Below are 24,163 nucleotides of genomic sequence, written 5' to 3'. Positions count from 1 at the left end.
CTCCGGCCTGGATGAATCCCTTCTGCCTACCACCCTTACCTCTGGGTCCCCGGAAAGATGCCTTGACGGCATTTCCTCCCAACAGGTACCCCACACCCACACAAACAACATGGGTGCTCTTCCTCTTTAGGGAGAAGACACAAGACCTTCCTGCTGCTCCTTTCCCATGAAATGGAGGGCCACCTCAGTCTCCACGCCATACCTGTTATAAACTGATGCTTAAAATAGTGCGTACAAACTTCTCTAAAGCTCAAGGTTGGCCCTCTTCTCTCCCCATGAAGCTCTGGTTGGGACATTCAAATGGTGGGAAAGGCAGTGCACTTCCCCAGAAGGAAACTCCCACCATTCTGATCAAACAGCCGAAAGGAATAAAGCCCAAACTTGGTGTCAGAGGGAATGAGCCCAGAATGATAATCCAGGCTGGTCAGCTCAAATGCACACATTGGACCCAGGTGATGCCAGGGTCCAGCTGTGTTTACAGGTCCCAAATGGACAGAGCCCCCAAGAGTTTGACATCAGAGCAAATTTCTGCCCCACCCTACACATACAAGAGAAACAAACAATTGAAAACAATGAATTGAGTGCCTTCTGTGTTCTCATTAAAGCTTTTCATGTACAGCTCATGTAGAAAATCATAATCTTCATGTGACACCTGGCATTCCTGAAGGCTGAGGGGACTGACATCTAAGGTTGAGGTTAAGATGCTTTGGGGCATCACACTTGGGACTGAATGCATCAAGGAGGAACAGAGAGAGGGAAAAAGTGTGCTCCTCAGGCCCTGTCCTCACGCACCTAACTATGAAAAGGGGATGACATTAATAATTCCTATGTCACTGAGTGCTTATGGGGATTAGTTGAATTGATAGATGTAAAGAACTTAGGATAGTGTCAGACAAGTAGTAAGTATTCAATAAATTATGATGATGATGATGACGATGAAGATGAAGATGAATGTGATGATGGTGGGGATGAGGGTGGTGGGGATGATGACAGTGGTGATGATGGTGATGATGAAGATGGTGAGGGAAAGGAGGAGGCATTCATTATGCTGAGTTCCCTGAGGACAGGAACAGTGTTTTGCTCACAAGTGCAGACCTTGTCAGTCTTGTTAAACACTTCCCAAGTGCTGGAAACAGTACCTCTCAAGGGAAGACACATATAAGTATTTGTTGAGTCATTACACAAATGAGCTAATGAATTTCTCTCTCCGTCTCCAGTGCCTAGCCTCCAGTAGGTGCTCAATCAGTGTCACCTGACTTACTCAATACACTCATAAATGGCCAACCTCATGGGTGTTTTGAGCTCCCAGACACTCCTTAAACCTCCACTCTCATCCTGGTAGCTTCCTGTCAAGAAGGGTGCAGACCTCTGTCCCCCAATGGGGCATTTAAAAGGAAAAACAGCCCAGGTGGATGGGGCTTTCCAAAGACCCATTTGTGGAGCACACCCCTAACCTTAATAAGCATCCTTGAGTTTAGCTGGACACCCTCTGGGAGGAGCCAAAGCTAATTTGGCACTCTTTGGCCTTCTACCACATTTTCAATAGGAATAAAAGCAACTTTGATTTCCCCTCAGGCCTATAAATAATTCAGCCCCATTTGTGTGTCACTGAATCTGTTTTAGCAGGAACCGTACAAAGGTCAGGGCCAAGTAAGTGTCTCTCCAATGTTTGTGCATAATGTCAAAGAGTATTTTTAGGGCAAATGGTATTCAGAGGAGAGATGAAGAGAAACAGTGAGGTAATTGTGTTCAAGTGCAGATATGCCCAAACGGATTAGCGTGGGTTCCCCTGGCGGCCCCCTAAGAGGCAGACGACTCCTGCCTGCATTGCTGACCTGGAGAGGGTTAATGAAGACCGAGTTGCCCTTAAAATGGAATGGAGCAGCTTAAGCTTTTCCCAACCCAGGAGTGGTGCCAGAACAGTCTTCATCCCAGTTCTTGAGCCTCCAGATTCCAGCAGGACTTAAAAAAAAAAAAGACGAAAGAAAAAAAAAAAAAGAAAGCTTCTTCCTGCATAAGAATTAAATGAAGCAATTAACTACCAGGAGAGTGCAGGAGACAACATTATAGACTTTGAAGCTGCCTGGTTGTGTGATTTGGGGCAAAGGACTTGAACCCACTGAGGTTCAGTTTATTCATCCATAAATTGGGGACAGTACCAGAAGCTGCATCACAGGATGATTATGAGGGTTAAAAGAGACAATGTAAGTCCAAAGCTTGGCACAAAGTAAGTGCTCCCTAATGACAGATATTCTTTTAAATACGTTCTAGGCTGTGATTTCCAATGGCTGGTCTTCCACAAATATGTGGTCTGGTTTTGATCTATCAGGAATTCTTGAAGAACTCTGGTTTGTGAGGTGGTTCAGTCACTTGGTTGAGCACCCAACTCCTTGTGATAGAATGAATACACACACTACCTTAGCATTAAATGACTAGATCCATTGGGAGATCTAGTATCTACCAATATTTCAGGGTGGTGCTAAGCACAACTAATATTTTACAGTGTCTACAACTATTGAGAATTCGCACGGGGCTCTGCGCTGCCAGCATAAAGCCTGCTTGGGATTCTCTCTCTCCCTCACTCTTTGACCCTCCACTGCACACGTGCTCGCTCGCTCTCTCTCTCAAAATAAATAAACTTAAAAAAAATAATTCTGGTTTGTAGATGTCACCCTTTCTTGTTTTTTGGTCTGTTGCTTTATATTAAGTTCTCACTTTTTCCTCTCTCTCCCTTGCTTGTGTCCTTTCAAGGGACTTGGGGAGAGAGGAGAAGCAGCTGGTTGTCCTCATTTCTTACCTTGGTACTATCCCCTGAAACCCATTATCCAGGGAATCAAGACCCCACAAGGGCTGCTCACCTTAGGATAAACAAATTCCACACTTAAAAAGAACATCAAGGGGTGCCTGGGTGGCTCAGTCACTTAAGCGTCCAACTTTGACTCAGGTCATGATCTCATGGTTCAAGGGTTCAAGCCCCGCATCGGGCTCTGTGCTGACAGCTCAGAGCCTGGAGCCTGCTTCAGATTCCATATGTGTGTTTCTCTCTCTGCCCCTCCCCCACTTGTGCTCTCTCGCTCTCTCTCAAAAATAAACAAACACTGAAAAAGTTATAAAAAAAAAAAAAAAAACCACCAAGAACAGAGAACACTATCTCGCACAGAAGGCCTGTGAAGCTCAGAGAAAGGCTGTGAATGCCTTGAGAAAACACAGCTGGTGCAGGGGTCCTTAATCTGGGTTCCACAGACCCTCAAGGTGTCCTGGGGATAAGTCTGGGACTTCATGAACTTAAATGGGAACTTGAATTAGAAAAAGATTTTCAGGGACCTCTACCTGGAAGTTTTCATTTCCTTCAAATGAATGTAAACAACTGGGCATAGCAGTACTTACTTTATCATGACTTTGTCACCAAGGAAAACCACAGATATCTACCCGTCACATCACAATAGTCGCAGACACTGTAAAATCTTATTTGTGCTCAGCACAACTCGGAAATATTGGCAGTTACTAGATCTGCCAATACATCTAGTCATTTAATGCAGCAGTCAGGAACTGTGTGTATTCATTCTATCACAAACTGGAGTTTGTTTTTGAGAGAGAAAGAGAGAGAGAGAGAGAGAGAGAGAGAGAGAGAGAGAGAGAGAGAGAGAGGGAGAGAGAACACAAGTGAGCAAAGGGCAGAGAGAGAGAGTGCAGAGGCCGGAGCGGGGCTCAAGCTCACCCAGTGTGGGGCTCGAATTCACAAACCGGGAGATTATGACCTGAGCTGAAGTCGGAAGCTTAACCAACTGAGCCACCCAGGTGCCCCACAAATTGGCATTTTCAAATGTCTTGACAGCGATAACATTGGTTCCCCATGTAATTCTAATTCTTTTATTTTATTCATTTAAAATAAAACTGAGAAGAGACCTGTCTTCACCCAGCTTTCCTTCAGCCCGTGCCGCCTATAAGGTTACAACAGCTAGTGAATGGCCAAGTCGCTGTTCAGAGGGGTCTGCCAGGAACTCAGAACACGAGGCCCTTCGTGGGGCAGCTGGAGCCCTCTCAGTCTGCAGGCATACCCTGTCTTGTTCATGCTCCACTTACCATCTCCCACCCTTCCTCCACACTATTCAGGCCAGTAAGAGGAGGAGGAGGAGGGGGGAGGGAGGAAGAAGAAGAGAAAAAAGCAACAAGAACCCCAATGGTAAGCCTCGCAATTGACCTAGTTCTTCCATATGACCTCGTCCACACCAACCCCACCTAGTAGGTACAGAGGACTGGAGAGGCCAAGGGTTTGGGCCAAAGCCACACAGCTAGAGTAGAGCAGGTCCAGGGCTCCACCTGCTCCCTCGTCTCTGACAACCACTGCATCCTCACCAACCCACTTGGGCTCTGTGCTTAGCAACCACCCTCCCAACACGTCATTACACACAAACTGTCTTATCTTTATCTTTATCCAAGGTGCTTTATACTGCGCAGTTTTCATTATTTCAAAACTAGACTGGGGCACCTGGGTGGCTCAGCCCATTAAGTGTCTGATTTCAGCTGAGGTCATGATCTCACAGGTCATGAGTTCGAGCCCCAAGTAGGGCTCTGTGCTGACAGCTCAGAGCCTGGAGCCTGCTCTGGATTCTGTGTCTCCCAATCTCTCCTCTCTCCTCTCTCTCTCAAAAATACACATTAAAAAAAAACAACAACAACTTAACTTTCTTTTAAAAAAAGCAAAAAACTACACAGAAGTTTTATAGAGAACTCTTAATGTCATGAGGACCACATCCATGGGACTTGGGCAGAAGCCCCCTTTGCTGGTTCAGAGTCAATCAGTTAGGACAGGCTAGGTATGCTGCAGGAACAAATGACCCCAAAAGCTCAGTGACTTGACAGTAACAAATATTTGTCTCTCACTCAAGTCGCAGGTCCATCAGGGCCAGCCAGAGCTGTGGTCTGGGTCTTCTCCCTAGGACCTAGGCTGCTGGAGCAGCCATAATCTGGGGCTTGACTTTGGCAATGGGGGAAAAAGGAACACGGCTCCCAAATCTTCTTTTAGGACGCGACTCAGGTCACTTCAGCTCATGTTTCATTGGCCAAAGCAAGTCAAAAGCATGACACCATTGAGAGAGGGAAGCATTACTCTCCTCCAGGGAGAAGGAGCAAATATTCCAGTGAAAAATTCAACTAGTTTAGGGGGAAAGCCCATAAAAAGGCGCTCTCTTTTGACTACAATCTAAACGCCCACAGGTTTGACCTTTGATGCATCACATGTTTACAAGACTGACCCTGGCTTCTTCTAATCTGCAGGCACCATAGTCCTAACAATTGTTAGGATGACAAATTGCCTTGTAAAATGCTTGAAATCGGGACGCCTGAGTGGCTCAGTAGGTTAAGTGTCTGACTTTGGCTCAGCTCATGATCACGGTTTGTGGGCTCGAGCCCCGCGTTGGGCTCTGTGCTGAACAGCTGAGAGCCTGCTTAGGATTCTGCCTTTCCCTCCCTCTTTGCCTCTCCCCCACTTGGAATCTGCCTCTCTCCCTCTCTCAAAAATAAATAAACATTAAAAAAATTATAAATAAAATAAAATTCCTGAAACGGTGCCACTTCTAAGAGAGTATATAGAGAAACCACCCTCCCCTGTTCCCTTCTCCCCACAATTCTGATGGTGTCTCCAAGACTCTGAGACTCCTTGGTCATAGTTTCTATGATGCTGACTGTGGCCAAGGACACACAGTGGGATTTCAACATGGACACAGCCACCTGCTCCACAAGCTGCACCTGCTCAACCAGTGCACAGAACCACAACTCGGCCTGCAAACACTCTCCTAAACCCTGTGAAGGGACTGCTCCGGGATAATCTTTGTCCCCTCTTAATTCAAATGCCACGTGGAGAAAGAATGCCAATGAGGCAAGATGGATTAGCAGAAGGGAGCTAAGAAGCTGTGTTGCCAAAATGGTTTCCTTCTTTCCTGTTGATTAATGAGAAGGTGGCCAGGCTCGCTTCTGTCTCGGACAGGTCATGGTGGAGAAATGTGAATGATGTCATCAGGTGATGGATTTTCTCATGCCTTCACTCAGTGAGCCGTGCCTGATCTATCAAGCCTGCTTCAAGGTGGATGGAAGAACAAAGAGCGTGGCTGCAGGAACAACCCCCTGGTAATCAACTTGCTCAGATGACATGATGCCACGGGTTGGTGGGGAAGCATAAGGGTACAGTGCAAAAACCAGAGGTGATTAAAGTAGGTGTGTATGTGCATTATCCTACACACAATGCTGTCTGTTTTGCTCATTTTCCCCACCAATTTATGATGGAAATTTGCACTGTGTAACTGGGTGTTTTTTAATGTTTATTTATTTTTGAGAGAGAGAGAGAGAGAGAGAGAGAGAGAGAGAGGGGGGGGGGGACACAGTGTGAGTGGGGAAGGGAGACACGGAATCTGAAGAAGCCTCCAAGCTCTGAGCTGTCAGCACAGAGCCTGATGTGGGGCTCGAACCCAGGAACTGGGAGGTCATGACCTGAGCTGAAGTTGGATGCTCAACCGACTAAGCCATCCAGGTGCCCCGTGATGGAAATTTTCAAATGCAACACTGATTCACTAACATTTTACTAAATTTGATGGACTCCTTATCTACCCTTCCATCCATTAATCTGTCCCATTCTTAGTTCATTTCAAAGTAGGTTGCAGACATCAGTACACTTCCTCCTAAATACTGGGCGCGATTATCATTAAGTAGAGTTCAATACTTGTTTCTAGAGTTTTGGTGTACAACTGACATACAGTGTAATGGACACATTCCAGGCACACGTTCACTAGGTTTTGGCAAAATCATGGATCAGCATAACCCAAATACGTATGAACATATGGAATATCACGGCCACCCCGCAAGGGTCCTCTCTCCCTTCCCAGTCAATCCTAACCCTCATCACTGCTGAATATTGCTAGTTCTAGAATTTCAAGAAAGTGGATATATTCCACATGCCCTTCCATGTGCCTGCCTTCTGCTCAGCACTTTGTTTCCAAGAATCATTCATGTTTTCTGCGTGTCTCCATAATTTGTTCCCATCGCTGAGTCATGCTTGATGGAATAAATGTTTGTTTAATGCACTATCTACAGGGAAACTTTTAGAATTAAGTATTAAGTTTTAAAGAGCATACATTGTTTTTACAGTTCGCTGACATCTAAAAATTAACACCTTTCACATAAAAACTAGATTTCTGGTTCCTTGTAAGAATCAGAAGATTAGGTGACACTAGGCTTACGTTCCTCCATAGTAACAATGGTCTGGGCTGAGGGACAGGAGCCAATGTGAGGCGTGACATGTATATGTTCTCTTCTTTGCCACAGTCCTCACTGCCCCCTATTGTCCCATCTGGGTAACCTCATTCATTTATGCCATCTGCCTGCCCTGATTTTCTGACTTCTGTTAATAGTGACCAAGTGCTCCAAAGTGATCCTGGAATGAATTAATGAAGGAAGGAAAGGTAAACAAAGTGTGGTTTCATTGGCCATATTGTGCCCGAGATCCTGCAATACACACAGGAGAAGATCCTATATTTGGAATCAGTTATACCCGGGTCCAAATCCCACCTCTATTTCGTATTCTTTTCGACACCCCCACCCCTGGCCTTCCCTCTTCTGTAATGTGCAGATAAAAATGCAAACCTACTGGATGCGGGAGGAAATCAATGGAATAACATATTTAGCTTGCCTGGCACCACCGGATGGTAGTTTATAATCATCAATGTCATTATTATCATTAGCTGGTTCTCCACAAGAGAGGAGGTCAACCCATTTTTCATTCTGTCTTTCCAACGCAGCAATTTGGAACCTCTGAATTCTGAGAGAATATGGTTGCGCTAATGGAGGGGAGGGATTTCCTGATCCACACGCCTCCTTTCTAGCCAGCCACCACCTCAAGCATGAGTTTAGTCCCAGATAGAAGCCACTGCAAAAGCAGAATCCAGGCGAAAATACACAGAAACTTCCTTTCTCACATTGTGGAGGACTTGGGACAAAAAGACTGGAGAACTCCAAAGACAGAGGGTGGAGAATTTCAGATGAAAAAATCCAGAAACAGGCCCAAAATATATGCATGATGTTGATACATAATAGTAGTTGCACTCACATCAGTGGGAGAAAGAAAGATTATTCCGTAAGTGGTTAACAACTGGGAAAGCATCTGGAAAGACAGAAAGGCAGACCCTCACTTTAGACCTCGCACCAAAAACAAATTCCAGAGGGAGCCAAGATTTAAACATTAGGTAATGGAACCATTAAAATACTAAAAGAAAACACGAAGGTTTTTTTATATGTAAAATCTTGAAGAGAACACATTAAGGACTACTAAAATTCAGAATCCATGTATAAAAGAAAGGTACATCTGAACAAATAAACAAGCAATTTCTACCTTTAAAAACCACCAAGCTTAAAAAGACACGACAAAACTGGGGAAAATATTCATGCAAACCAGAAGAAAAGGTCATTTCCTAAATAGAAAGAAATCCTGTAAATCAATTCAAAAAATGTCAACAGCTCAATAGGAAAATGGACCAAATGTCCTTCATTTAAAAACAAAATACAAATAGGGGAGCCTGGCTGGCTCAGTCGGTTGGGCGTCCGACTTCGGCTCAGGTCATGATCTCGTGGTTTGTGGGTTCGAGCCCTGTGTTGGGCTCTGTGCTGACAGCTCAGAGCCTGGAGCCTGCTTCAGATTCTGTGTCTCCCTCTCTCTCTGCCCCTCCTCGCGTTGTGCTCTGTCTCTGTCTCTCAGAAATAAACGTTTAAAAAAATTGTTAGAAAAAATAAAATACGAATAGCTCTCAAACATCTGAAAATATGCTCACCCATAAGAATTACAAGATCTATGTAAATTAAAATTGTAATCGCGAGTTGTGAACTTCTAATGGGCCAAAATCATAATGGCTGAAAACACAATGTCACTGAGGTTGTGGGGACAGAGATCCCCATCGCTGCTATTTCCCCCCAACATGAATGACATTGTGTTTTCAGCCATTTTGACTCTGGCCCATTAGAAGTTCAAAACACGTGGTAATTGATAAGCCGCTATGAAGAGAAATTTGACTTAAACTTTCCTTATTTGATATACATATATATTGTGAAGTGATCACCAGAGAAAGGTTAGCCAACACATCCATCATCTAACTACACGTGTGTGTGTGTGTGTGTGTGTGTGAACATTCAGATCTTAGCAACTTTCAAGTACGTAATACGATACTGTTCTCTACAGTCACCATGCTGTGCACTGGATCCCCAAAACTTGTTCATCTTGTAACCTGCAGTTTGGACCATCATCTCCCCACTTCCCCCACCCCCTGGCAACCACCATTTTACTCTCTGTTTCTGTAATTTGGCTTTTTTTTTAGATTCCCCATATAAGTGGGATCATATAGTATTTATCTTCGTCTGACTTATTTCACTTGACATAATACCCCCAAGATCCATCCTTGTTCTCACAAATGGCAGGAATCCCTTCTTTTTATGGCTGAATGATACTCCACTCTGTGTGTGTATCATTTTCTTTATCCACTCATCCACTGATGGACACTCAGGTTGTCTCCATGTCTTAACTATTGCAAATAATGCTGCCATGAACATAGGGGTGCAGGTATCTCTCCAAGATAGTGATTTCATGCCTTTAAATTGCTGGATCATATGGTAGTTTTATTTTTAATTTTTTGAGGAACCTCCACACTGTTTTCCATGGTGGCTGCACCGATTTACATCCCCACTAACAGTGGCACAAACTTTTAAAATTAAAAAACGCATGTACTATGTGACCCAGAAATTCTGCTGGGGGAAAGTTATCCTACAATCACACTTGAACTTGTGTGAAATACAAAGGCTATTTGCAATATTGCTTACAATAGGGAAATAGTGAGGATAACCTAAAAACTATAAATAAATTCTTGGGAAGATAGATTATGAGACATCCTTAAAATGGAATGCTGCTTTTCTAACAGTATAGAACAGTCCCCAAGACGCATATTGTTAAAATTGACCAGGAGAGGGGAGGGGAGGGGAGATCGGGAACAGAATGGTGACTATAGTAAGCCACCATTGATGCAGGGGACGGTGGGAGAGGAATAGAGGATAAATTTATGGGCTGTCTCTGGAAGGACAAACAAGGAACCAGTATCGACAGCTGACTCTGAACAGGGAGGCTGCATTGCCAGGCCACGTACCCTTTTAAATTTTATGCCACACACACGTATTACCTAATCTTTTTTTTTTTTAACTTAAAACATAGTACAATTGCCATCTCTAGGCCATTTAAACAGGGATGACTATTTTAGTGGACTATCATAAAAAATACTCTAGCATTGTTAGAACGGTCCAAATATATTCTCCTATAACCCGAGAATTCTAGGAATTTCCTGAAATACATCAGCACCGGCTAATTTCATTGCGTTCAAGAGGCGGAAAGAATTTCTATTAGATTTGTAGAAGCATTGCATGCTTTTGACCTCCAAGTCCCCAAATCTCCTGGCATAGAGCAGAAGGGAGTTTCTTTGGGTCACCCAGCCTCCTGCAATGGCCTTCAGAACGGACAGGACTTCGTTCCACACAGCACTTAATGACCACCCAACTCCCAGGGGCCATCACACACAGAGGCATGGGGAACAGAATGTGGTTCTCAACATAAATGGAATTTGGAGCTATTTTCAAAGCTAGAACTCATTCAGACCGTAATGTGAAGGCATTTTTAGCTTCCAAATGGTAACTGACATTTGAAGGTTTATAATCTGCCAAGCTCCTACATGAATTCTCTCTTCTAATTTTCACCGTGATGATGTGAGAGGGGGTCCTCTCCTTATTTCCATTTACAGGTGAAGGAACTGGCAGGCTCAGAGGTGTTTGTCCAAGGTCACAGTGCAAGACTCAAACTCAGGCAGTGTGACTCCAACAAGCCTTCCCTCTGTCCACCATACAAGGCTTTTAAAATCACAAAGCCTTGTCTCCCACCTGCCCGAGGCCACTATGTCAGGCAGCAAAGTGTCAAGTGATTACACAGTGGGCAGGACTCGGAGGAAGGTCTCCCTCATGTGAAACAAACTGCCCACACTCCTGTGCTCCTAGCGCCACTTATGTCTCTAAGCAGCAAGGTCCGAGTCAGCCGTGAAACCCAAGCGGGAAAACATGGTGGTCAGGAGCTAAGATTCTACTACTTCTCAGCCATGGAACCTGGTTTGTTAGATTTCTCTGGAGAAACAGAACCAGTAAGACAGATAGAGGCAGGGAGGAGTTATTATAAGGAATTGGCTCATGCAATTAAGGAGGCTAAGAAGTCCCACGATCTGCAATCTCCAAGCTGGAGGCCCAGGGTAGTAACAAGTATAGCCCAGCCCAAACCTGAAGCCTGAGAAACCGGGCAGCTGATGGTACAAACCCCAGTCCACGTCCAAAGTCCTGAGAACCAGGCTTGCTGACATGTGAGGGCAGGAGAAGATGGCCCTCTGAGCTCCAGCAGAGACAGCAAGCCTACCCTTCCTCAGCCTTTTTGTTCTACGTGGGCCCTCAACAGATTGGGCGACACCTGCCCACAAAGGTGAAGGCCATCTTCTTTAGTCTACTGATTCCAACGCTCATCTCTTCCAGAAACACCCTCACAGACACACCCAGAAGTCCCGTTTTACCAGCTATTTAGGCATCCCTTAGCTCGTCAGGTCGATGCACAAAATTAACCACCGCTTGGAGCCAGTGACTTAGCCATCGGGTAATGAGGTGGTCTGACTAAAGGGCCTGGCATGCAGTAGATCATCAGTCCAGGTTAACCAATGGATTGCAGTATCAGGAACGTTACTGTTTTATTGTACGACGTTTCCATCTTGCACAACTCAACAGGGAGCTCCTGAACGGAGCTCTGATTCCTCTCAATCGCTCTCCCCTCCTCCTCTCCATCACCAAGCACAATGCCTGGCACACAGTAGGTCCTCCGTGTAAATGTGTGAATGAAACTGCATCCACTTCAGCCTGAATATCTTTAAAGGGTTGACACTGTATGTGTGATCTGACATATTAACTCTGCCAAGGATGAGTTGCTGCTGGGAGGGACACTTTCCTGTGACTGAAAGAGGCTGGATGCACGGGGCTGGGGGAGGGGTGGTTCCAGGCTCCAGCAACTCCTCTCCTCCTCCACAACCCCCACCCCAAAAGTTGCCTCTCCTACAAGCACGTGCCTCTAACACCTTTACAACGACAACAACTCCTAAGGCTTTTATTCCACAATTTGCAAAGATTTAAAATAGTACGAGAAAAAATAAATAAATAAAATAAAATAAAATAAAATAGTATGAGAGAGGGGGTATACTGACTCAAATTCACACTAAACACAGAGGTGGCAGGAACCTCAGATGCTGATCAGTGATTCTGAACCTTGCCACAGGTTAGGATCTTGGGGAGAACTTTTAAAAATGACCCATGGAATCAGAGTCTCTGGCATGGGGCTCGACATCAGTATTCTGAAAGCTCCCAGGTGGCCCAGATGTGCAGCCAGGGAACGAGCACCACTAGGTTACCCAGTCACACCCTTCTTTTTAAGGGAGAATCCACCTATGTCAAATTAACCATGAACCATTTTAACGTGAGCGATTCAGTGGCATTTAGTACGTCCACAATATCGTGCAGCCAACACCTCTATCTGATTCTAAGAGACTTTGGGCACCTCAGAAGGAAAGCCCAGGCCCGTTAGGCAGGCACCCCCAAATCCCTTTTGCCCAAGTTCCTGGAAATCACTAATCTACTTTCTGTCTGCATGGATTTAGCTGCTCTGGAAATTTCACTGAATCGGCATCACACAATCTGTGACCTTTCATGTCTGGGGTCCTCCCACAGCATCGTGTTCTCAAGGTTCACGCACATCACAGCACATGTCAGTACCAGGTTCCTTCATGGCTGAGTATTCCAAGTACAGATCTCCCACACTGTGTTTATCCAGTCCTCCGTCAGAGGACACCTGGGCGTCACCCAGTGACGGTGTTGCGTCACCTCCTTCTAAGGGAGGCCCGGGGAGCACAGGGAGCTTGCGGGACCCACACGGCTCTGGGAGGCAGTCCGCGGCTTGGACCCTCGTCTCTCGATTCACACTCAACGTCACTTCTGGCTCCGCTGCTCTCCTCCTCAGTGAGCCTGTCAGCCTCCTGAGCGTGTCAGCTTCCCAGCAAGTGTGTCAGCCCCTCCAGGAGTGCACTGCCCCCCCATGAGTGTGTCAGCTCCCTGGCGAGTTTGTCAACAACCTGGTAAGTGTGCCACCCCCCCCCCCCCCGACAAGTACACTGGTCCCCCGCTGAGCGTGCCAGCCCCTGGTGAGTTGAAAGGGGCACCTGAGGGCCGTCTGTGTGTGTGAGCAGCACTCCGTCTGCTGCTCAGCTCCCCCAAGGGGAGGGATGGGAGAAAGGACAGAGGGTGGGGAGTGAGACAGGCCTCCCGGTCTCTCCGTTCCCTGCCCCAGGCCAGCCCACGGGACCCCCAGAATCTCAGGCTGGCACCCCCAGGAGCAAGAAAGACCAGACACTCAAAGCAACTAGTGCACTCAGGAGGTGAGCCCAGGAGCCCGAGGAAGGGTGTGGGAAGGAAAGGAGCCAAGACAGGGCCCACAGATGCCCATGGTGCCCATCGCTGTGGGCACCTCTCTGGTAGCCAGCAGGTGGCTCTGCAAAACGGTATAGACGGTGCCCCTGAACTGCCCCATCTGAACGGGTGTTCATCCTCCAGTCTCCTAGGAATCATTGCTCCTGGGGCTTCAACTCCATGATGCTGCGGGCTGCCCTACACTGGGCTGAGAGAGAGCCCTCATGCAGAGAGCGACAGGTACCAAGGTGGGGACAGGCATAGTCAGTAACGAGGGCAAAGGGCAGACACGGATAAAACGTGTTCTCATCTCTATTTCCGAATCTGTAAAATGGGTCTGTGAGTGAGACAGTGTAAAAAGCGCAGCGGCAAGTCCACAGCAACGTTCAGTATTTGCTCTCCCCGACCTCACCCCCACTTACTGAACACACACTTATTGAGCACCTACTACGCACCAGGCATTTTACTGAGGGCTGTGGATAAGAGAGATGCTGCCTTGGTCAGCTTGGGCTGTGGTAACAAAACACCGGAGACTGGGGGCTGAAACAACAAATACTGATTTCTTACGGTTCTGGAGGCTGAAGTCCAAGGTCAAGGTGCCGGCACATCTGGTGTCTGGTGAGGGGCTGGCTCTTCCTGGTCTGCAGATGGCCATCTTCTCACCGTGTCCTCACACAGAGGGGGGAAAAGAAAGCGTTAGTTCTCCTCCCCACCAGGGGGCTCCACCCTCATGACCTAATCACCCCTCAAAGGCACACCTCCCCAAACTGTCACATTAGGGCTCATATGAGTTTTGGGGGGCCGGGGGGAAGAGACATTCAGTCCATAGCAGAGGTAATCCCTGTGTGTGGCACACTCACAATCTGGTGGTAGATGAATGAGACCGCCCCTCCTCCTGATGCAGAAGGACCAAAACGTGTCCGAAGCTCCAAGTCCATCAGTCGGGGGAAACGCAACCAGCCCCTGCTCTCCCTTGACTTCAAAACCATGGACCCATCCTGACCCAGATCCCTTGTCCACCTCCTCTCGGAGCTGGTCACTAAGAGAAATGAGCCAGTTAGGGCCGCAGTTCTTTCGACCAGATCCACAGGTCACTGCCAATCTCAGCTCAAGGTTCTGATGGGCGCCCGCACACTCCCTGCAAAGCTGCTGAAACTTAATTCGGGACAGATGGGAACTGGTCAGCCGTCAGCCATTTTCAATCTTGGAAACCTCCAAAAATAGCCAAACCCTAATGCATATTTCAGGTTGGACTTGTTTATTTTCCCTCGCTCTGAGCCAGCAAGCTAATTTCCCCAGAGGGAGAAGGCAAGCAACGGCTGCTGCCAGAAAACAGAAAAATCGGCTTTAGCGTCTGCCTTGATTGCCCGTGGGGAGATGCCTCCCGGGCTCCACGTCTCAGTGCTCTCAAAGAGGCCCGGCGACCAGGGCCTTTCTCTTCCGTGGGCGAGACAGGGGAATAAACCCAACCCCGAAGCCCAGCAGGTGCCTGACTCTGGACACAGACAGCCGGGCCTCTCGGCTTGCAAGAGGAGAAGCAGGAGGCAAGAGCTGGATGCCAGCCTTGATCCTGTCTCAATAACCAGGCTAGGAGGGAAGAAACAAAAACTAAAACAGAATTACTGCGGCTTAAATTCCAGAGTGAGGAAAGACCCTGGTAGACCTAGGACCCTGACAGACCTAGTGTCTACACAGCTAGGGCCAAGGATGGAGGGATGGTGGGTGGGTCTTAGGTGAAGTAGGAGAAGGAAAACCTACTATTGGCATGGATTCCTATCACAGGAGCACAACTATATTTAACCGGCATGGAGGGTTGTAAGAACACAAGCTAGGAAACCTTGACTTACCCATGCACTGGCTGCTAGAGATTTCTGGCTCGCCTTGAGGCAGAGAAGGTCATGGGCCCAGACCTCTGCATAGACTTTCCTTCTGCTAGTAGAGCTACTTGGGTAAGGACCGCCCTGCCATCCCCCTAGGTCCTTCCTGTCTGGGGCCTTTTATGGCTCTAACAGAAACCTCGTTCTCCCTGGGGCTGTAAGGGTTGCGTGATTCCAGAACCTCAAAAAGGAGAGGCAGAACTTGGCTCCAGAAAGAACCAGACAGCAGGAAAGCATCTGGCAGCGATCCTCACTCTGGGGCTTCATAGAGACCCGGGTGGGAAGTGGTCCTGGTCTCCCTCTCCCCGCTACAGAAAAGCAAGGGGCAAAACTCCACACGCAGGACATTCACAAAGAAGGGGAGACGCTGACCCAGACAGCCAGGCTGAATCATCGCCCGCGAGACAAGCTTGAACCTCCCCACTGCTGTTTCCTGCAGAGTCTCCTGATAAAATGACCAAATGCCCCAAGATCGGAAGCTCTTTTTGTCTCTTCTGGAGACATTCTGGAAGGCGTGACCTCTCAGAGGGGATCCAGGACCTCAACGGTAGGAGCAAAAGAGGAGGCAAAACCAGGGTGGTCCGTCCCTTTGTGAATCTGCCCGGACACCGTCCTAGTTGCGTCCACACCTGTCGATTCCACGGGGAAGGTAGTCACATTCTACTTTTGGCCAAATCTTATCAGTTAAACGGGTCTTGTGGTCTTAGTCTTAATTTACACACGAAGAAAATCAGACTCCAAAAGTTCACGGGACCTGTCCAAGGTTATTCAGGCAACAGATGATGGAGTCAGGATTCGAATCCGCGTCAGAGCTGAGCGAACTCTCTTCACTGCGCTGCTTTAGAAGACATGGAAATTCCAGGAAAATGACACGCTATTTTTGAGGTGGTTCCACAAAGCCATCTCCTTCACGGTTCTGCTAGTCAGTGCCCAGTGCCAAAAGGAGGTATTTGCTTTCCTGTCTCCTGTCTCTCCTCTGCCTGAAAACCTCATTTGCATTAGGTCTTAAACAATACTTTTGGCTCATGCTCTTAGGAAACAGTGGAGGATGGAGAGGCTAGCTCTTCCTGGAGACTGCCAATGTCTAAATCCAAACTGTCCCTCCAGTGACGGGTGGTCCGGATGGACCTCGTCCAATTCTTTTTCACTTCCAGAAGAGTTGGTGTCTGTTCCACGTGCCCTGTTTTTCGAGACAACTTCCTCTTGGAGAAGGGCTGGCACATACGGGCATCTCCTGGTTCTTCCCCAGCTCTGCTCATGGCAGACATTTTGCATCAGTCTTGGCATTTCAGCCCACCGATCCCAGCCTCAGCCTCAATCTTCTCTGCTTAGTTAAGTACCACGCATCTACTGCCAACCAAAGAAATCCGCTTCCCATCCTTCTTCTGTGGCAAAATACTCCGTCTAACTGCACTTCCGAACGATCCTTTTGCGCCAGAAGAGCAGTATCTCCCCTCTCCCCCAGGAATGTGCTGAGTGCAAGGCTCATTTTAGAAAAGCCACTTCCTATTCCAGAGCCTGAGTGTGGAGTACACTGTGAAAGCATCTACCCTGACAATTATTAATTAAATATGAACAGAAATTGTCCCAACGTGAATTCATGACAAGACCATTCCGTGTGACTTCACCTTGGTTCCCAAGGGCACTGTGAAGTCAAGGACACCAGTCCCGGGTTAAACTACGTGTGAGCCTGGCCAACCCCCACCTCCACCACCATGCAGGTCTGCACGGAGCTTTAGTAAGTTACATGATGCAGCAGATTCTACATGCACTCCAAACTCAAGGGCACAAGTGCCTGCATTATTTATAATTCCTGTGCAGCATTCCTCACAGGCAGATGCACCATACGCCATGACCTGTGCAGGGGAACTTTGCCTCCCTCCCCTAAAGGCAGCAAGTTAAGAAAATAAAATTCCAACAGTCAGGACTTGTCCCTGATGCTTAGGCAAGACAAAGAAGCCAGAGTGTCTGGAGGGGCAGATCACAGACTCAGAAAAGGTTATGATAAGACTCAGCATCACCAAAGCCCACCCAACAGAAGGCACCATGAGGAGGAAAGAAGGTATGGGGAGGGGAGGGGAGGGGAGGGGAGGGAGGAAGGCAGGCACTCAATGCATCAATGCATACAGGTTCCTCCTTCTGTATGAGTCCTACTCAGTAAATTATGCACTGATTTTCCTCTTCCTTGTCCTCGGGAATTACAATCAAGCTCTGATTCTGCATATTGCCTGAGTTTAGCCACATATGTTCAAATTAAAGATAAACTCTCTTCAAGGGGAAACCGTCCCTTTCAAAAGTGGAAGCCTACTTGAAATGTAAATGTTGCTTCAGTCCTAACCGGAGGAATACTTCTGACTCACGCTGGAATCCAGTCTGTCCCTCCATGTGGCACGTGCACCGACACTCCACGCCTGTGCCCCTGGCAGACATCACTAATCAATCGTGCCTTTCTTTCACTCTGAGGTGAGAAGCAGCCTCAGAACTGTCCTCTGCACAGGGCTCCAGGAAGCCACTCTCAGTGCCCGGGGGCTGACATGTGAGAGAAAAGCTGTTTGCCACTCTGCCATGGAGAATTTATTTATACCAGGCACCCAACTCTGACTGCCCTGAACGACACAAAATCCTGCTTCCTACTTCCACTCTTGTCTACCATGGTCCTTAGCTGTGCCTCAACACCCAAGCACCATACACAGACTGCGTCCACAGAGGGATCCAGATCATTCCGGCTTTCCCACATCTTCTCCTTGAACTATCCAGCCGCATCCTATTCTACCAACAAGATCTCCCCTGTCCCTAGACTTAGCACTTCCCCATTTTCCTGTGGTCCCTCGGAATCCTAACATGAGGACCCTCCAAAGTATCCTTATCACACCCCCTTGTAACTCAAGCCCTGGCTGACTTGTCCTAATCACTTGGAAAGAAAGATTTTGACAAAGTCTGCTTATCCTAGAAACACGATAATGACGATTGAGCTGGTAACCTTCACCAAGCATCTTCACATTCGTGATCTCAGGTGATAAAACACGAAGTCTTGGGAGGTGAGTCTGTAAAGACCATGAGGTGTGAAACCAAACATCAACAGGTCCAAACCCTGGCTCGACCCATCACCAGCTGGGGAGCTGCAGCACATCACTCTGCCTGCCCGAGCTACATTTTCTTCCTATGGAGAACTAGTGGTCCCTACCTGCCAGGGCTGCTGCAAAGATTAAATGAGATCATGCACACAGGTGCTTACCATAATGTCAGATGATGAGAAGAGGTTGGCTGCAGTGGATGCTCTTTGATTTGGTTTCTGAGAAGATCCTAAGGTAAGGGTCTGAACGCCATGCATTTGTAAGGAGACCCCAAGAAGCACCAGAGGGAAATAAGTCAGGGAAGGGAAAGGAACCAATACAGGGTGTGCTGTGAGTAGGTCACCACTGTGGGCAACTGGGGCTCCATCCCAAAAGGGACTCTGGGAGACAGGGTAGAACACACCCCCAGAGCTATCCCATCTGTCTGTTTCCTCCTTCCACTAGGGCAGGTGACCTCCCAGACAGGCAGTGAAACTTGCTTTACCCATCCATCCATCCATCCATCCATCCATCCATCCAACAGCTACTGAATATCCCCTAGATACCAGCTCCTCCATAGGAGATGGGGATACCCTTGTGAATAGACATGACTGTCGCAGGTAAGACATGACCTCCTGGACACAGGTAAGCAATACAACAAGTGCAATGAAAGACTCACATAATAGAGACATTTTCTACAGCAGCGCATCTCGAAGTTCAATGCACATGTGAGCGACCTACAAAATATTACTAAAATACAGATTCTGCTTCAAGGTCTGGGATGAGGTTTGAGAGTTTACATTTCCAGCAAGCTCTTAACTAATGCTGAGGCTGTGCAGCTGGAGCAAAGAAACTCTAGAGAATTCATGGGGGAAGCAAAGGAGGAATTAATTCATCCTTGGGAGAAGGCACCTGCTTCCTCATAGGGTCATCTCAGCATTGGGATCTTTCGGGGAGGAGGAGGAAATTATGAAATCCATGAATGGGAAGGGATCATTCACAATTATTTAATCCGCATATACAAGAAGGCCACTCTCTTACCACCTCCAAAAAGGGCCATCCGGCGTCTTCATAAGGACATGGAGAAGACAGCTCACCCTGACTTGTACTGTTTGAATATTTGAACAGCCAAGAAATTCTCCATTCTCCCAGCTGTTGCAGGAGAGTGAGTGGAAGGAACTTTACAAAACCAGCAAGTCTCCTGGCAGCCCGGAGCAGTCTCTGGCTTGGACCCATGGGACCAGAAGCAGAACGCAAGCTTGGGACAAAGAGGCACACCCTTGAGGCCTCAGCGACAGAGCATCTGAGCCAGATAAGGAGGTGAATGGACTTGGCCATCCAGATTTCCGATTCGTCCTCACCTTCATTTCCTGCGAAACTCTTCAGGCTCCCCTCTGCTCTTGAACACATGCATCTAATTAAGCCTAAACGAGCTAGCTGGAGTATATGCAAATTGAGTTAGGTTTTAGCTGAAGTCGCCTAAACCCAGATGTAACAACAGGAACAGAGTATCACCCTGAAAGACCAACGTGAGCTACCGGACAGGATGCAAGAGCCTTGAGGGTCAATCGATTGTCCACAGCTATGTGTGTACTGTTACTAAACTTTTCGGCGTCCACGATTACGTTGTAATCGTATGTTATGGGAAGACAGGGGATGAGATGGAGAATACCATACTTAGAGTGAAGCCCCTCCTTTTTTTTCTCAGCCTGGCTTGAATCAGTTCCTCTTATTTGCAACTAAAAGATGCTTGATTAAAAGACAGGTTTCCAGATGGTCCAGGCCAGCCAGTGTTCCCAGCCCAGTGAGTATCAGCTGATGCCTAAATGAGCAACGTTACAGCCCAAAAGAAGGTAATTACGTGGGGTTTCTGGTATCCGCAAGCCATGAAGGAAGCTGTCCCGCATGCCTAACGTCCTACTCTGCTGCTACTGTCCAGCCTCTGAACAAGAGGAAGACCACAAACTCAGCACTGCCGAAGGACGAAGGAGGATTTGGTGTTTGGACTGACCTCTGAATTCAAAGATGAGACTCTAGCTTCCAGTCTCCGCTCCACTACCGAGTAACTGAAATGCCCTTAAAGAAACCACTCACTCCTCAGTTCTTCCTACCCTAACGTGGACCTGCAGTACAAACGTGTCGGCTCCCTGTCCGTCACCTGTAGCCTCTCCCCTCCCCCTGACAGCATCAATATGCTTTGGGCGAAACCGACTTCACGCCCTGAAACAGGGGGGGAGCTCTGACTGGCTGAAGCCAACCAGTATCGGTCAGTCCCCAGCCACGGTCCCCAGTTCAGGGCGGGCATGTGACCCTTGCAGGTGCAAGGGAGCCGAATCTCCAGCCTCTTGCGTGGAATGTGGAAACAGTAGTGCTCTTTCTGCCCTGAGGATGCGCATGAGAAAGCGTGAAGCGTTGCTTGTTGTATCCATATTGCAGCCATGAAAGAAACCAGCTTGAGAGTGAATCTGACTTGCAAAATAACTAAAAAAAACAAATCACAGAGAAATGAAGGCATAGTAATAATCACACCGCACCCAAAATTGGTACTTCCTTTGGACATTTCTGTTCTATATCAGTAAATTCCCTTTATTTTTATGTCCATTGGAAAGAAGCTTTCTGTTGCTGAAAAACGTATGCGTCCATCCGTGGATGCCCGGCCTTTAAAGTACCTTCCCACATCACAGGACGGTGTGTATGCCTGGACTGAAATCACATTTGTCGTTTGTAGGAAAGGACCGTGTGAATCCTAAAATTCTGTAGAAAGGGAAGGGAGTGTCGTCTTGAAAACATCTGGAAGTAAAAGAGTTAACCTTTTTGCCAAGACCCTGAGACAATTTAGTTAAATGTAATGAAAGAGGCAGAAGGGAGGATTCATTTTGATAACAATTGGCTTTGAGAAGCAAAAGCCAATTATTCAAAGCTTCCTGCTTACTTATTTGGATCTGTTTAAGAGGCTCCATCAGGCAGAGCAGGATTTGCCCCTGACCGCACTGGTTCAGAGGGAGCTGTGAAGCAGCACATTCGCTCTCGGGAAAATTCCACCTCCGTGTTCGACTCAGAGGAGGGGGTGAGGAGTCCACTCTCGTGAGAGTCCTCACGGACAACCCATCGTCTGTGCCACTCACAGAAGCTCTGGCCTGGGGATGGCGCAGGAACGCCAAAGGGGGTGGGCTTCCCACTGGTCTTCCTGTTGGCGGAAAGGACCCTGATTCAAGTCCACACTCTGCCCCTAAACCTGCATGGCCTGAGCCTCAGTTTCTTCATCTGCAAAATGGGAATGCTAGCCTTTGCTCTGTCAAGCCATATCATGGGATGTGCTAGCTGCACATGGATATAAATCTTTTCTTCTTGCAGCTCTATGGGAAAGATGGGAAAGGAAGGAGAGAGGCAAGACCTAAAAAACCACAAAATTCACACGGAGAAATGGAGGGTACAGATAACAATGGCATGGATTTTATGTTATACCTTGGACAAAAATCTCTGCCGTGGCCTCTTATCTTGTCAGATAGGCATTCGACAGTCATGCCACAAAAATCCACTGAGTGCCTACAATGTGCCAGATACTGGGTTCAGACAGAAATAAGACAAAGTCTACCCTCACAGATCTTACTTTCTAGGGAGGAGAGACAAACAATAAATACATAAACAAATAAAAAAAGATTATTTCATGTATTAAAATTGTCCTTGCGGAAATCACATCTCTGAAATGACGAAATGATCATTCATCCGTGTTTGCTGTGTATTTTCTGTCTCTCCTGAGATAACGTAAGCTCTGTGAAGGCAAGAATCATTGTTACATTCTTCAATGTAGCTCAGCTTCCTAGCAATCGGAGGCACATAGTAGTAGGTGTTCAGTAAAGATTTGCCAAATAGACGGATTTAATGCAAGATGCTGCAGAAAAATAAAACAGGACAGATAACAGGGTGGAGAGTGCTGGGGTAGAAATAGGACAGAGACTCTGGTTTAGACAGAAGTCCAAGGAAGCTTCTCGGAGTAGGTGTCCTTTCAGTTGACAGCTGCATGGTGAGAAGTGGGCAGCGGATATGAAGACCTTGGGAATGCCTCCCAGGCAGTGAAGAGGGCATGTGTAAAGGCCCTGAGCAAGGAGGAGCTCGGTGTGCTGGAGGACTAGAAAGCCAGGGAGGCTGAAGAATGAGGATGAGGGGAGAGCACTGGGAGACAGGGCTGGAGAGATGTGCAGTGAATTTTGATCCCTGCTAGAAGCTATAAACATGTTTATCAAAGTGCCTGGAACATAAAGAAGACGCTCTTTGAATATCTGGTAGGTCCAGGTGGCTCTCGTTTTGTGCAATGGGCAGGTGCTGAAGACTCAGGGAGTATTTAGTCTTTCAAAGAACTTGGGTGGATGATGGCAATCACCGTCTTCACATAAGACCTGTCATGGAGAAATGGGAACAGAACTGTCTGGTGTGGAAACTAAGTAGGGGCCACAGGAAGAGAGATTTCAGCCCATGTGAAAGAAACGTCCTGCCAAACTCCACAAAGAGGAAATCAGAGCGGTAAGCTTCCCATCACTGGAAGAGTTTAAGCCAAGGGTGAACTTCCAGTGGGTAAGAATAGGGAGGAGCCCAGGCACTGGGTAGACCAGATGACCTCCCAGGCATGCCAACTGATGGCTTCACAATCATCTCTTAATCTTGCTATCGAAACACACTAGCATTTGATCTCTGCCTTTGTTTACAAACCCCATCAGTGAAATGCTCACAGAACACATCTACTAATAAGATAGCAAAGACTGGAATGCATAATAAGGGATGAATGCATGCATCCTTTGTTCAATAATACAATATTTTTCTTGAATAATGCATGAGCTGCTTTTCATTTCGGAAATGAGAGAGTCTATAATCCCACTGTGCGTCAAGTGAATATTTTTAAACATTTATAAGCGGGAGGTGAAGACAATGGTAAGAAGCTTAGGGACAACAGAAACTTGGAACCAGGACAGGGAGAGGCAATTCCATTAGAATCCCAGAAGGATGGAAAGAACTGGAGAGGCCACCATTCATCCCTCTGCTGTGAGGGTGCCTGAGGTCATACCAAGCAGAAGGAAGAATCCAGGCCAAGTGACCTGCTCCAGAGAGCTTTGCCCCCAGGCCATGCTGATTTCCAGTCTCCAAGGAGGGCTGGAAGACAAAATCAACCTTGATTCCAGGAATATCCAAGGAATATCAACCTTGAAGTCCAGCGCTTGATTCTCTAATCATTTTAAACTCCCAACCTTGGCCACGTGGGAAAGTGTGATCCCATACACCGCGGTCACCCTGTGTGCCCCTGAGGGGAAGCAGAGGGCAAGGAGGCCAAAAGGCAGGTGAGGGCCAGGTCATGGAAGGTCTCAAAAACCAAGCCAAGGAGGTTTTGACATCCACCCTCTGCTGACTTCTCAGACTAATGACACCTGCCATCCTGTCTGAAAGCAATGGCCTACTTGAATCTTCCTCATTCGATGAGGAAGATGGCAGCGTGAGGTCCTGCTTGTCCTTTGACTGTCGAGGCAAATGGAGAGTGAAACATCTGACTCTGAGGATTCTTTTACGGATCTCTGTGTTCTATCTCAGAGGATTTTAGCAAGATGGGCGAAGAAACAGTGCAAAGAGTTTCTCGTTAAAAAAAAAAAAAGGCAGACATAATAACACCTAACATGTATGCCTTCA

At 47.3% G+C, this 24,163-nt stretch overlaps 1 long non-coding RNA gene across 1 annotated transcript in view; it reads right to left on the bottom strand.

Moving 5' to 3' along the window:
* The window catches only part of LOC128313617 (uncharacterized), a 194,651-nt gene that overhangs the window by 158,296 nt on the left and 12,192 nt on the right, over window positions 1-24,163 (bottom strand). Inside the window, exon 2 of the long non-coding RNA XR_008294564.1 lies at window positions 14,128-14,229. This is a non-coding gene — a long non-coding RNA (uncharacterized LOC128313617). The remainder of the gene's footprint in view (window positions 1-14,127; window positions 14,230-24,163) is intronic.

The sequence above is a fragment of the Acinonyx jubatus genome, chromosome E3, assembly GCF_027475565.1.
Source record: "Acinonyx jubatus isolate Ajub_Pintada_27869175 chromosome E3, VMU_Ajub_asm_v1.0, whole genome shotgun sequence".
Lineage (NCBI taxonomy): Eukaryota > Metazoa > Chordata > Mammalia > Carnivora > Felidae > Acinonyx > Acinonyx jubatus.
This window is presented reverse-complemented; position numbering and strand designations above follow the sequence as displayed.